The sequence below is a fragment of the Carcharodon carcharias genome, chromosome 16 (genome assembly GCF_017639515.1).
Source record: "Carcharodon carcharias isolate sCarCar2 chromosome 16, sCarCar2.pri, whole genome shotgun sequence".
Classification (NCBI taxonomy): domain Eukaryota; kingdom Metazoa; phylum Chordata; class Chondrichthyes; order Lamniformes; family Lamnidae; genus Carcharodon; species Carcharodon carcharias.
Genome location: NC_054482.1, coordinates 8,734,681 through 8,750,386, shown reverse-complemented (window position 1 = coordinate 8,750,386; position 15,706 = coordinate 8,734,681).

Here is a 15,706-nt window from a genome sequence, read left to right as displayed (position 1 = left end):
AAATTTGACATTGCGCTACATTAGGAGATATTGGGGCATGTGCCCAAAAACTTGGTCAAAGAAGTAGGTTTTTAAGGATCAGAAGCAAAGGGAAGTCAGGTAGTAAGGCAGAGATATTTAGAGAAATAATTCCAGAATAGTTTATGGCTGAGGCAACTGAAGATGTGGCCATCTTCAGTGGATCAATTAAAATTGGGGATGCTCAGGAAATCATTAGAGGAGTACAAATGTCTCAGATGGTTATAAGATTGGATGAGATTATAGAGATAGAGGGCAGGAGCCTATAGAGGGATTTGAAAACAAGGATTAGGGGTTGAATTTTCAATCCCGCATTGGGAGAGTTTGGCTATGAGTGGACCCGGAAAATCTCATACGGGGAAGGTGTCACCTCTGTAACCTGTTTAGATTTCCAAAGGGGGTGGGGATGTGGGGGTGGAGTCAGCAACCTGCATGCCTCTAATTCATTGATTGTTGAGCTTGTTGTCGCACTCATTAGGAGTATGAGGAGAATCAGTTAGCAATTTTCTAATGGTAAGCATAGGGAACATGGAGAGTCTGGGACACATTTGAGCATAGCCGTCAGGGACATTAAGGAGCCATTGTTGCCATGACTGCAATATGAAAAAGTTGCATAAAAAAGGAGCGTGAAATTGAATTGCTCACGTAGTGTTAGAGTTGCTATCACTGGAGCTGAGAGGCTTGATTTTGTGAGGAGTCGACTTATCAGAGGAACATGAGTTTGCTGGCATCCTTGACCATTTTAAACCATGCCTGCTTACACTGGCTTTATGGAATGCTCCCTCTAGATGGAGGGAAAGGTACAGCTCTCCTGTCTGCCACAGCCTCAATTAGGGCCTCCGAGGCATTAGAAAAATGTTACGCTACCTGAGAATGATTGCCAAAACCATTGCTAGTCCTCTGCTCTCCCTGTTCAGTCATTTCCAAAGATAACGGCTGGGCCAGTCACAGTTGTTATACGTTTTTAAATTATCCCTCCGTGCTTGGCTTCCTTCTTCTGCCTGTTCCCGACACCCCTAATTGGGCACTGGACTCACCTCTGGTCCAATTAGGAACTGCCACTTTTAAAAATTGCTTTGTGTAGTGTTGCTTTGTGTCACTGCTGCTGACACAGTGTGGGGTCATGATCTGGAAATGTTTTGGGTGCTGTGCTTCGAACCCTGGAATGGAAATTCACCCACAGACGTTTAAAATTCAGGTGTTGCTTAACCAGGGGTCAATGTAGGTCACAAAGATGGGTGAATTGGATGGTGCAAGTTAGGACATGGGCAGCAGAGCTTTGGATGCCCTCGAGTTTATGGAGGGTAGAATGTGGCAATCTAGCCAAGAGAGCATTGGAACAGTCAAGACTAGAGGTAACAAAGTCATGGATGAAGATTTCAGCAGCAGATAATCTCAGGCAGGGGCATCATTGGGCAAAGTTACAGAGGTGAAAATCGGCAATCTTAGTGAGGGCATGAATATATGGTCGATGCTTATGTCAGGGTTAAATAAGAAACCAAAGTTGCGAATAGTGTAGTTCAGCCTAAGACATTTGCTAGGGAGAGGTATGGAGTCAGTTAAGGAACAGAGTTTATGATGGGGACCGAAAACAATGGCTTTCACCTTCCCAGCATTTCGTTCATTCATTGGATGTCAGATCAGCAATCTGACAATTTGGAAAAAGTGGATAAGTTGAGAGCCTGTAATCAATCACAGAATAACAGAAATGTTAGGGTGCAGAAGGAGGCCATTTGGCCCATGGTGACTGCACTGGCTCTCTGAATGAGCAACTCACCTAGTTCCATTCTCCTGCCTTCTCCCTGTAACCCTGTACATTCTGTCTTTATAAATAACAATCTAGTTCCATTTTGAGTGCTTCAATTAAACCTGCCTCCACCACACTCTCATGCAGTCTAAGCCTAACCCTAACCACTCGCAGCATGAAGAAGTTTTTCCTCACATCACTATTGCTTCTTTTACTAATTACTTTAAAGCTGTGCCCTCTTGTTTATGATCCTTTCATGAGTGGAAACCATTTCTCCCTCTCTGCTCTGTCTAGACCCCTCATAACTTTGAATATGGCTATTAAATCTCTTCTCAACCTTTTTACCTCTAAGGAAAACAATCTTAACTTCTCCAATCCAACTTCATAACTGAGTTCCTCATCCCAGGAACTATTCTCATGAATCTTTACTTCACGCTCTCCAATGCCTGCACATCCTTCCTAAAGTGTGGAACACCAGCTGAGGTCAAACTATTGACATATACAAGTTCAACATAACCTTTTTGCTCTTGTACTCTATGCCCCTATTAATAAGGTAGACCTGGCATGTGTACTTGCAGAAACTGAAACTGTGTTTTCGGATGATGTTGCTGAGGGGCAACATGTAGATGAGAAATGTGAGGGGCCAAGGGTAGATCTTTTTGGGACGATACGACAGTGAGGAGAGAAGGCATTGCGAGTGATTCTCTGGCTACGACGTGATGGATAAGAATAGAACCTGGCAAGTGCAATCCCATCAAACTGGACAACGGAGGAGAAGCATTGGACGAGGATGGTGGGATGAATGTGTCAAAGACTGCGGGCAGTTCCAGAAGGACTAGGAGGGAGCTGGTTTGGTACTGTGGCAGGGGTGGAAACTTGATTGGAGGGATACAAACGTGGAGTTCCAGGAAAGATGGACATGAATTTGTAAGGTGGAAACATGGTGGAAGACTTTGGAGAGGAAATTGAGGTTGGAGATGGAGCAATAGTTTGCAAAGACAGAGGAATAAAGGGTTGTTTTTTTGAGGAGAGGGGTGATTACTGCAATTTAAAGAAGAGAGGGACAGTACCTAAAGAGAGAGAACTGTTAACAATATTTCTTAACATGGGAGCCAGGACAGGAAGATGGGTAGTTAGCAGTTTATTGGGAATAGGGTCAAGAGAGCAGGAGATGAATCTCATGTTCAGGATGAGCTCAATAGAGCTTCAGGGGAGGCAGGAGAGAAACTAGAGAAAGATGTGAATTCAGGGCGAGGGCAGAGAGGAACCTTAGAGGCAGTTTATCCCAGTGAGCTTGAGGAAGGGAAGGAACCGACAGAGGTAGCTGATTGGATGATCTCGAGCTTAATGACAAAGAACACCTTGCACTTATTGTTGGAGGTGAGAGTGGAGGAAACAGAGGAGAGAGGTTTAGGAAGATGGTTAACAGTAGAGAAAAGAAGCTAGGGGTTGTCTTTAAATTCCAAGATCATCCTGGAATAATGAGCAGATTTGGAAGACGAGGGCAGAAGCTGGTAGTAGTTCATGTGGTCCAGCCATTCTGGCAGTGAATGACTAAACCAGTTATCTGCCATATCCATTAAAGTCTGTATCCCTAGAACTTAAGGGAGCTGAGATAAGGACTTCATGTTTAGGGAGGGTAAAGTGTGGGAGACCAATCACCAGTGTTTTGGAATAGTCAAGTTTAGAGGTAACAAAGGCTTAGATGAGGGTTTCACCAACAGATGAGTTGAGACAGTGGTGAAGTCAGGTGATGTTACGGAGATGGAAAAAGGCAATGTTAGTGATGGTGCAAATATGTGGTTAGAACCTCAACCCCAGGGTCAAATATGACACCAAGATGGCAAACAGACTCGGTTAGTCTCAGACAGTGCCTGGGAGAAAAGCCTGTAGTCAATAGCTAGGTAACAGAGTTTGGAGTGAAGACCAAAAATAATGACTTCAGTTTTCCCATTATGTAGTTGGAGGTTTTCTGCTTATCCAGTATGGGATGTCAGATAAGCAGTTTGACAATTTAGCAACAGCAGAGGAGTCAAGAGAGGTGGTGGTGAGGTAGAGCTGAATGATGTCAGTGTACGTATAAAAACTAACAATTTGCTTGAATAGTTGTGCTTTGTGGGGTGGGGAGGAATGTGTAACTTGTATAAATGCACAGAAAACATTTGAAGTATTAAAATCTGAGACTGAAAATGGAAAATAATTTGGATTAATCGGCCCTGAATTTCCTGAATCCTGGAGGGTTCACAAAATTCCCACATTTTTCATATCATCAACAAGGATATGACTTTTGGACTTTTACCCGAAAACAGACAATGAGAGGAGACAGAATATGCATTCTTCCCTTTAAAACAATCAACCCAGAGAAAGACACAAAACTAAAGCCCATCAAAATTTTGCATAAATAATCATTACTAACTACTAAGGCAGGAAGACAACAATCAATGCAATTATGTGAACCCATCAATATTCCACACATACAATGGCTTTCAGTTCAAGACTAGTTCAATACAGGAAGACAATCATAAACATCATGTGAGCCCATTAAAAACAACGAGACAACAATCACCTGGGGAAGCCCACCAAAATCAAAGAACTGACCTTGATTTGGATTGGGATAAGAAATTTAAAAAAAAAACTGTAGAACTGGGCCAGGAGATTTGAAGTGAGCAGTTTTGAAAGCTGACACAGGGCAGTGAGCAGTTGGGAGTGGTTGAGCAGAGTTTAAGCAGGGAGCTGAGCCAAGCGGAGGAAGGAGATCTGGAGGTTTGCAGGCCCGCAGGCAACATCACGGGTGGCAGGCTCAACCGAAGACAAGGCCGCAACCGCAGCCCTCCACGAAGATCGACCACCCACAACCGCGCCCTCCACCCAACTGAAGAACCTTTTCAGATTCCACAGACCAGGACCACGTGGGGACGGCTGGCCCCAGAGGACACAAAGAGCGTATCCCAAAAACTGCAACCGGCTTACCTGGCTGGTTTTCAAACTGTCAAGGAGCCCTGGTTGGTGAGCATGATCCCTGACCTCTCTAGTTCAATTTAGTTAGGTTTTGGGGGTGAGACAAGGGTAAGGGGATTAGTAGCGTGATTTTCCCTCGTTATGCTGTGTGTTCCCCATTCTAAACTAAGTGTACTCTGTAGGTCTGTATAATCTCAGTGTAATCCTAATGTTATAAATTCATTTGTGACTTCAATAAACCCAGTTTCTTTTTTTGCACCAAAACCAGTTGTCTGCTGCACTTTGTCACAACCCCCAAGTAAGTCCAAGGTATAGAACCCAGGGAGTGGGAGCGATTCGGACTGCTCAGAAGTCAGAGGTGAAGCTGACACACACCACCACCCCTACAATCCCACTTAGTGGAAATGATTTCCATGCCTATTTTGCCAACAGCAACACACACAATTCCCTGTGCAGCTTCTCTCCACAGCTAAGGTTGAATAGTCAATGGGCTGCTATCATCTGTTATGGCTCCTTACTCTCCAAACCTCTTTCTCTGCTGCACCGCTCCTATTATTGTGCAGAACAGATAAAGGGGAAAAAATGTACCCAAAGTTACCCTCATCCTGATGGCCACCTTTGTGTGTGGCTGCATCAAGCTGTGTGTAGGTCTTTCTATAGTGTCATAAAGTGCTGAAGTTCTACCTGTCCCCGGTATTACGAAGGATGGTTCTGACCTTGATGCTGCAGAATGCATTATACAGTTGGACCGCGCCATGCCATCTGTCCTTCATGAAAAAGTTCGTGCAGAAAAACACCTTTGACCACAAGTTCATCAGGCAGTGGTCTGCGCATACCAACCTCATGGTCCTGTGGGAAAAGGAGATGGTGATCCTGTTGGATGGTTCCCTGAACTGGCTGTCAGGCATTTGGCAGAATGCACTACCACCAGAACTTTCAAACAAGCACCAAGATGTAGCTTGGCTGGTGGTAAGAAGGGTTGTCCCTGTCAGATACTTCTTGCACACCCGAGTCTTAGTGCCTCTACAAGCTGTCATTGAGGTAGCTGTGATGGGGAAGAGTCTGTCACCCACCTCCTTCCAGAATGTGATTTTGCAAAGAAACGCTGGAAGTAGATGCTGTAGATTTAGTCAAGGTTCATCTTGAGCAGCTCTGTAACATAGAGCTCTGTGCTCTATGAACTGTTCCCAGGGATGTTCTAATTGTTCCGAGAAACAAACATAAACTGCTGCTTGAAGACCATCAACTCGGTGAAAGATATTTGAAACTTGTAAGTTTTCTTGTACAAAGAGCTGTCCTCGGCCAAATGATGCAGATTGGCACATTCCAAGGTCCAGGATTATGTGCTGAGGCTTGCACTAAAGCTTGGGGCAGCCATCACAAAGGCTCAATGGGGAAAGGTCATAGTCTAAGGCTCTCTCACCACAATACATCGAGGGGTATTGGGGCTGGAACCTGTGAAAAACTCCTCCTGCTGTCTGTTTGACATGAAATGTATATTGTAAATATAACCTGAAATTGCAAATGTGAGTGCCAGATATTATGCTGAAGGAAACTGAACTTTATGTAATGTCAAACTTGAACTGTTATGTAATGTACTTCTACAAATTTTATGAATAAAGTATATACTTGGAAAGAAAAAGTTACTATGCAGAACACGGGTATGCTTATTGGGAATGCCATTCAAGCTGCTTAGTTCTGAAAGTATGAGGGAAAGCAGTGCTCCCAAAAAGAGACTGACGGCTCTTAGGTTATGAATAGAGCAGGTCTTGATAAGAGCACTTTTTTAAAACAAAAAAAAAAAATTGCCTCATCTTGTGGTATCTTGCTCTGCTATTGTGTTAATTTGAAGATCTACATGTGAAACCTCAGTTGCACCAATGTCAGTGACTCCAGGCAACACTTCATCTAAAGTTTTGGGCCCAAATCTGTATCAGCACTTTACTGGCGTAAACACAGGAAACTCACTTAAACTGGCCTTTATGTGGAGGGGTGCAAGGGAGCGTTAGATAGTTTCAATGGATGTGCCTCAGAGCGGCACAAATGATTAAGAAAATTTGTCCCTGCTAACATTGGTTAGCATATAAAATATCCAATAAATAAGTAATTGAACCAATGTTAGTGTATAAAATATTCAGTAAATACAGTAATTAATCCAGTCAAGGAATCAGCAGATAAAATATACCAGAACTTCGTTAAAGCTGTCAACAAAGAATGAATCTTATTTTCATTCTGTACAGCGTGTATCAATATGGGTTCGAGTTAGAAAGAGCAGGAAACCAGATCTATGTCTGAAAAAGATGTCATTTAGGGGTAGAATGTAGGTGAGAAATAAAAGGGTTTTCAGAATAGATCCTTGAGGGACACCAGATTTAATGGTGCAGGAGCAGGAAGTGAAAATCTGGCTAGGACTAGACAAAATAAGAATGTAGGCAGGCAAGAGCAGTCCCACCTAGATAGACAACTGTGGAGAGGCGGTGGATGAAGATGATTTGGTCAACCTTGTCAAAGCCTGCAGGCAGGTCAAGAAGGATGAGGAGGGACAGTTTATCTCAGTGACCTAATTCATTATTCTGTTCAATTAACAATGTATAATGCACTAAAATATTGCAATAAAATACTTAGATGAATTGCATTTTTTGTATTAAAAAAATTTCTTGAAACAGCATCAAGAAGCTTCTATTTGTTGTCAAGCCATTACTATGGCTACTTCTATTTTTTTTACTCTTTCATGAGATGTGGGCATCATTGGCTAGGCCAGCATTTATTGCCATCCCTAATGGGGCATTTAGGAGTCAACCACATTGCAGTAGGTATGGAATCATATGAGGCCACAACTGGAGTATTGTGTGCAGTTCTGGTCACCACGTTACAGGAAGGATGAAATAGCTCTGGAGACAGTGCAGAGGAGGTTTACAAGAATGTTGCCAGAGTTGGAAAAGTGTAGCTACGAGGAGAGATTGGATAGGTTGGGGTTATTTTCCTTGGAACAAAGAAGGCTGAGAGGTGACTTGATTGAGGTGTACAAAACTATGAGGGGAATAGATATGGTGGACAGGATAAAATTGTTTCCCTTGATGGAGAATTCTAGAACCAGGGGACATAGATTCAAGGTAAGTGGCAGAAGGTGTAGGGGGGACATGAGGAAGAACTTTTTTATGCAGAGGGTAATGGGTGTCTGGAATTCGCTGCCCAAGTTGGTGGTAGAGGCAGAAACTTTAAACTCTTTTAAAAAGTACCTGGATCTGCACCTTAAGTGCTGTAAGCTGCAGGGCTATGGGCTGGGTGCAGGAAGGTGAGATTATAAAGGGCACCTGGGTGTCCTTGGGCTCACATGGACAATATGGGCTGAATGGCCTCCTTCTGTGCTATAACTTTTCTATGGTTCTATCGTAGGCCAGATTTCCTTCCCTAAAGGGCATTAGTGAACCAGATGGGTTTTTACAACAATCAGCAATGGTTTCGTGTTCGTCATCATTAGACTTTTAATTGCAGGTTTTTATTGAATTCAAATTCCACCATCTGCCATGGTGGGATTCAAACCCAAGTCCCCAGAACCCTGGGTCTCTGGATTACCAGTCCAGTGACAATACCACTATGCGACTGCCTCTTCGCCTTTTGTAATACATTGTATGATGCACAATGTATAATGCCACCATGTTAAAATGAATGTTTATGGTATATAATTAAATGATCAATAGATCTTGGAGATGAAATATCAGAGTTCTGCAGCAATAAGCAGAACTCTACTGCTGACCTAATTGTCACAAAACCCATTGAGCAGATTGGCTAGGTCATTATAGAAACTATTGACAACAGAATTATTTGTCTTATGAATAAATGTATTCATTTAATGATAGACATCTTAAATTTTACAGTAACCTGATAAGTATTGAGACATATTACAGCACAAAAAAATTGTCTTGATTTGACTAAGTACTTAAATGCAATGTAATTACAGGTGCTATTATTTCCACCCACTACAAACTATTGTTGGAAGTCAAGAAGTCTCAGTTACTAAAGTTCCTTAGGGCTTTTTGGGTTGGTTAAGATGATCTGTAACTTAATAAGTCTGAATTCTGATACTGTTCTTGTTTAAAATAATAGGCTTGTTTTGGCTAAGGATATTTTTGAAATCTTTAAGAATGACTCTTGCACCTTTTTAAAAAGTAACAAAATGTTTTTCTCATTTTATGCTATTAGCCCACTCAAGTTTGTGTAGCTACTACACATATATATGGCATAAAAAAAATCAGAGCAGACTATTTCAGTGGAACTTATTAGATATCTGTTGTTTCAGAGGTGTAAAGAATTGCTGCACCATCCACTGTTCAATCCTTGTAACTGCAGTGCTATTTTTTAAGCAAATATTATGGTAATTCATATCTTGAGCTACAATTATTTAAACAACCTGTTACCCTTTCAAATTTTCAGCATTCATGTATAACGTTTTTCAATAAGCTCTGATTTCATTGAACCATTGAAAAATTCAACACAAACGGAGGCTATTTGATCCATCAAGTCTGCATCAGCTGTTTTAAAGAGCAATCCAGTTAGTCTAACTCTCCCCTTTATCCCCTTATTCCAGCAATTCTTTTCTCCAAGTAATTATCCAATTCCCTTTTGAAGACTACTATTGAATTTATATCCACCACCCCATCAAACAGTACATTTCAAATCCTAACCACTCATTGCAATAAAGTTTTTCCTTATGTTACCTCTGTTTCTTCAACAATCACATTAAATCTATGCTTTCTAGTTGTCGACCCTTCAGCTATTGGGAACAGTTTCATAATTTTAAACACCACTATCAAACCTCCTCTTAGTTTTCTCTACTGTAGGGAGAACCCCAGCATCTACAGTCTAACCACGTAAATGGCATTCTTCATCCCTGGGACCATTCTAGGGAATCTCTTTTGTATCTCTCCAAAGCCTTCGCACCCTTCCTGAATCGTGGTGGCTGGAGTTGGACACAATACTCCAGTTGGGGTTTAACTAGTATTTTATGTAGGTTTAGATTAACTTCTTGGCTTTTGTACACCATGCATCCACTTATAAAACCTAGGATCTTGCATGTTTTATTAACTACTAGCGTAGTTAGGGAAAACTGTTCCCACTTGTGAAAGGATCGAGAATGAGAGGGCATAGATTTAAAGTAATTTGCAAAAGAAGCAAAAGCAATATGTGAGAAAACTTTTTCACACAGCAAGCGGTTAAGGTCTGTAATGCGCTGCCTTAGAGCAGGTTCAACCAATTCAAAGGGGAATTAGATGGTTATTTGAAGAAGAACAATGTGCAGTGTTATGGGGAGAAGATGGGGGAATGGCACCAAGTAAATTGCTCATTTGGAGAGCCAATGCAGACATAACGGCCTGAACGGCTTCTTTCTGCGCTGTAACAATTCTGTGATTCTTTATCCTGCCACCTTCAAAGATTTGTGCACAAACACCTCTATTTCTCTTTTCTGTATTTATTGTCTCATCCGAAAGGTGGCACCTCCAACAATGCTATTCCTACTCAGTCTTGACTTTTGAACTCATGCCCTGGAGTGGGACTTTAACCCAGGACCTTGTGATCTAGAGACAAGATTGCTACCAACTGAGCCACAGCTGACACATTTAGGCCAACTGTCCTACTCATACCCCATACCCTTTTAGATTTAACTTTAAAACTATTTATCCTCTTCCTTTTTAAAATATATTAAGGATTCTGCCTCCGCCATTGTTCCCATTGACTTAAATTTTGCTAGGGTTCCTCGATGCCACACTCAGTCAAATGCTGCCTTGATGTCAAGGGTCGTCACTCACACCTCACCTATTCACTCCCTTTTAATTGTCCTCATCCATTTTAGGCTTAATAGTTCTGTGACCAGTAGTTACCGATATGGCACAGAAAAAAGAAACAGACTGGAGATACTGTTTAAATATAAATTTGTTTATTCCACAATGAATCTGAAATCCCCAAAAATAATAAATAACAACCTTCACGAATTAACATGTTAACAGATGGACATGCCAAACCAATTGTTTTGTAGTAAATACATCTAACCAGAGTTTTTTTCACACAAAGGAGATGGGAAATATTCACGACTGAGTTTTGTAACAGTGCTTCAATATCTTTTTGCCTCACTGAATACCAAGTGTATAGTATCACTGGATGTGGGTACAATACAGATTAAAGTAAGGAATCTCAGTACATCTTTTGGCACAAACTTCCATGATTTTCTTCTTCCTGAAAAATCTATTTTCATCACAGGTACAATAGGTATAAAAATAATCTTATTTCTCCATTTAGTTTTTTTGTATAAAATTTATTAATGTTAATACACCTTGGAACTGAGATTCTAAGGAGGCTGTTTATTCACACTGTGATGCTTCAGTGCTCGTGATCATGGAGTCAAAGATGGTGGTGATGCAGATGAGGAATAGAAAAACACCTAAAACTGAGCTGAGTGCACTCTCAAAGTGTCTATGTGAGAAACCTTTGAAGGAGATGTCCAGGCAAGGAGGAGTAGAGTCAAATGAGGGGTGTACAACAGAAATGCACTGTAAAGTGATGGTGAGGAAAGATACATGGTTGACTATATAAAGAGAGGTTGAAAAGGACAAGAAGAGATATGTTCTATAATTACAATTATAGACGATCGTCAATCAGGATAGTCTTTGCACTATGGAAAGGGCAGAAATCTGACTAATTTGGGCAAGAGTGCTGGAAAAGATGGTCACACAGCCAGGTGGTCATCATGTATCTGGTGATCTTTGAGAGGAAAGGAGTTTAAAAGGTGAGGCATTAGTTGAAGAGGTTACTGGTGAGTTTCCTACTATCAAGGAAGATAATGATGCTCATTGGCATGGGTACGATTACGAGTTGTCTTTTTCATTACTGGAAAAATGGCAGGTGAGACATAAGCTGCGAATACCTAATCAAATCAATTTGTTACCATTGGTATGGGTACTTTGCGCATATGCCCTGCCTCACAATCCAGGACACAAGCTGGTAATCTACCTGTCATTTTCAGCTAGTTTTGTGATGAAACTCCAAAAAAAAATGTATCAGGAGCCACTCAAACATCAAATGGGAGAACAGTCAGTCACACTGAGTCCAAGGCACAACTAAAACTCCCTCACTGAAAATCTAGGTGAGGCAGGTAGAGAAGTTGAGAAGTTTTGTACTAGGGCCTAAAATATTATTGGGAATTACTGGAACAGTGATGAAAATGTCCGAAACAATTGTCTAACAATAGCACTTAATTTTGCAATCTGTGCGTTGTTTAAGAAAAAGCACTGTATTCTTACTCCAGAATTTACAAGGTTATATTTAGTATTGCCCACCATCAAACTAGGCTAATCTACAGTATTAGAAAACATTAAAAATCATACAAATATTTATAGTATTCAGCTTTGGCCAAGTCAGCAGACAACATCTTAATCATCCTCCTAGTGGTTTTCTTCATGCTGTTTGCAGCCTCAATTGCTCTGTCCAAAGTTGTATTTAAATGTGAAATCTGCGTTTGGAAAACATTCCCAGTTAAGAGACAGAAAGCACACATAAATAGTTTGAAATAATCATATTTCTAAATTTAAGTACGCTTCCACAAATAAATGCTCAATACATGGTTTCTCCAGTTCTTGATTCTGTCCACATGCTTTGGAAAATTTTCTGCATGATGTTACCTAATTACTTATGAAAATTAATTACCATACTTCACAATATTTTTAGTAGTTTTCTCAACATGCCGGTCAAAATATAACCTTTATTGGAGTCATCTTCATTCTTCAAGCCTTTAAAATAGACTGGTGATCGTATGATCCCTTTTAAGACATCTTTGACAACATGATGGCATTGAGCTATCCACATGACTCAACTATTCCCTGCATTATTTATTGACCCTCGCCAGGCTGTTTGCTGGTTTGTTTGCTTTGAAAAAGTACATTTTTTAATGTATGTGTGCTTATTTCAATCTTCGTCCTTTTGCATTAGCAGCACTAATCAAATTAAATCTGCAACATTAATTTTTTTCTGAGGGAATGAAAATCAAAGCCATAATTTTGATGGCTTTTAGGAGAGGGGCTATGAGGCGGGAGGGTGGCAAAATGGTGGGGCAAAGCGTCGGGAGGAGAGCCAAATGTCTTTCTCCCACCATGCCATGTTGCTAGTAGCAGGGAAGATGGCGGTTTGAATGCCAACTGGGGAATAATTGAGCCACTTAAGTGGCCAATTAATGGCTACCTCCTGTGTTGGGAAGCCCATCATCATGTGGAGACTGCCCAGTAAAACCTGGCAGCTTCCCAGCGAGATCCAGTCTTTTATGGGCACTCCATGGTCCACGGAGGCACCTTATGGTGCCAATGGCTGCCTCACGGCAACGGTGTCATCGGTATTTCATGACACCTCCCAAACCCCGAATGCCAGGGCCTGACTCTGGTTTCCCCCTAACCTGCCTTAATGCTCTTCTAGAGTGTCTGGCCATTGCCCTCTCCCTGGAACTGCAGCCTCATCAACAGTTTCCGCTAGCAGTGATGCTGCTGAGGATGTTGAGCTGCCAGGCCTGTGATTGGGCAGGCAGCTCTTGGAAGCAGATCGTCTTCCTTAACTGTATGGCGGCCCAGGCGATGGCCTGTTAATTAGTTGTGGCCCACAATATGCTGCCCTGGGTTCCACTGCCAAGAGGAGCTGCCTTCTTCTTTTGACCCTGGCAATCAGCAAAATCCAGCCCTACATTTGTAAAATTCATTTTTCAGGGCCAGTGAGGTTGTTCAATGACAATTATCACTTAGAATGACATTAACAACTCACTCACTCCTGAGTGCACTAACTTTTTCAGCTGTTTTTAATGGAGAACTAATGGACAAGTACCACAAGTTCATGCCATTATACTGATTTCAGTGCAGAGTCTATCAGTGAGAACTGCAACACCGCACCTTTTGGAGGAGCAGGGTATCTCTGATATCACCTTCTGGATTTCTGCATTTAACTGCGCATGTACAGATGCCAGATTTATCTTGTAATAACAGTGAGCACTGATAGCTCACCATTATTATTACAGCAAAATCTGGGCCATTGATATGCTTGCAGAATGGGTGTGTAATTGGAAAATTAGTTTTTATACAGATAAGTATGTGGTGCTGTATTTTGATAGAAAGACTAAGGAGGGTATATAATGCTTGGACAATAAAAGCCTGAATGGGGTAGTGGAGCAAAGGGATCAAGGGGTATATCTTTTATGAATAAAGGTAGAATGGGTCTGGACACCTCCCCAGTGTAGGTGCCAAAATGTAATTATAGAGTTGAGTGAACAGATAGAAACTAGGTAGCCCAGAAATAGCTGTAAATCAGGAAATGGAAGGGAGGGAGGAACTCAAGAAAATTACAATCACCAGGTAAGTGGTACTGAGCAAATTGTTGGAGCTGTGGGCTGACAAGTCCCCGGGTCCTGATGTACTTCATCCTAGGATCTTAAAAGAAGTGGCTGATGCATTAGTTTTAATTTTCCAAAATTTCCTAGATTCGGGGAAGGTTCCATTAGATTGGAAAATAATGAATCTAACTCCTTTATTCAAAAAGAGAGGGAGACTGAAAGCAGGAAACTACACACTAGTTAGCTTAATATCTGTCATAGGGAAAATGTTAGAAGCTATTATTAAAGACATTATTAACAGGGCACTTAGAAAAATTCAAGGTAATCAGACAGAGTCAACATGGTTTTCTGAAAGGGAAACCACCGTTAACCAATTTATTACAGTTCTTTGAAACAGTAACGTATGCTGTGGATAAAGGGGAACTGGTGGATGTACTGTACTTAGAATTCCAGAAGGCATTAGATAAGGTGCCACATCAAAGGTTACTACGAAAAAAAATGGTGTAGGGGGTTACGTATTAGCATGGATAGAAGATTGGCCAGCTAACAGAAACAGAGTCAGCATAGATGGGTCATTTTCTAGTTGGCAAGAGGTAACAAATGGTGTGCCACAGGGATCAGTGCTGGGACCTCAACTTTTTACAATTTATAAAAATGACTTGGATGAAGGGACCAATGGTACGGCTACTAAATTTGCTCATGACCCAACTATAGGTAGGAAAGTAAGATGTGAAGGGGACATAAGGAGGCTACAAAAGGATATAGATAGGTTAAGTGACTGGGCAAAGATCTGACAAATGGAGTATAATGTGGGAAAACGTGAAATTGTCCATTTTGGCAGTTAAAATAATGAAGAAGCATATTATATAAATGGTGACAGATTGCAGAGCTCTGAGATGTAGAGGGATCTGGGTGTCCTAGTATATGAATCACAAAAGCTTAGTGTGCAGGTACAGCAAGTAATTAGGAAGGCTAATAGAATGTTATCATTTATTACAAGAGGAATTGAATACAAAAGTAGGGAGGTTATGCTTCAGTTATATAGGGCACCTGCAGTACTGTGTATAGTATTGGTCTCCATATTTAAGGAAGGATGTAAATGCATTGGAAGCAGTTCAGAGAAGGTTTACTTAACTAATATCTGGAATGGGCGGGTTGTCTTATGAGGAAAGGTTAGACAGGCTAGGTTTATATCCACTGAAGTTTAGAAGAGTAAGAGGCAACTTGATTGAAACATTTCAGATCCTGAGGGTTTTTGACAAGCTGGAAGTGAAGAGGATGTTTCCTCTTGTGGGAGAATCTAGAGCTAGGGGTCACTGTTAAAAAATAAGGGGTTGCTGATTTTAGACAGGGATGAGGAAAAGTTTTTTCTTTTAGAACTCTCTTCCTCAAATGAAGTGAAAGCAAAGTCTTTGAATATTTTTAAGGCAGAGGCAGATAGATTCTGATAAGCAAGGGGGTCATTGAGGCAGGCAGGAATGTGGAGTTGAGGTTACAATCAGATCAGCCATGATCTTATTAAATGGTGGGACAGACTTGAAGGGTCAAGTGGCCTACTCCTGTTCCTAACTCGTATGTTTGTATTTAACACAAGGCCATATGTTCTAATTAATTCCAGTGTAGAC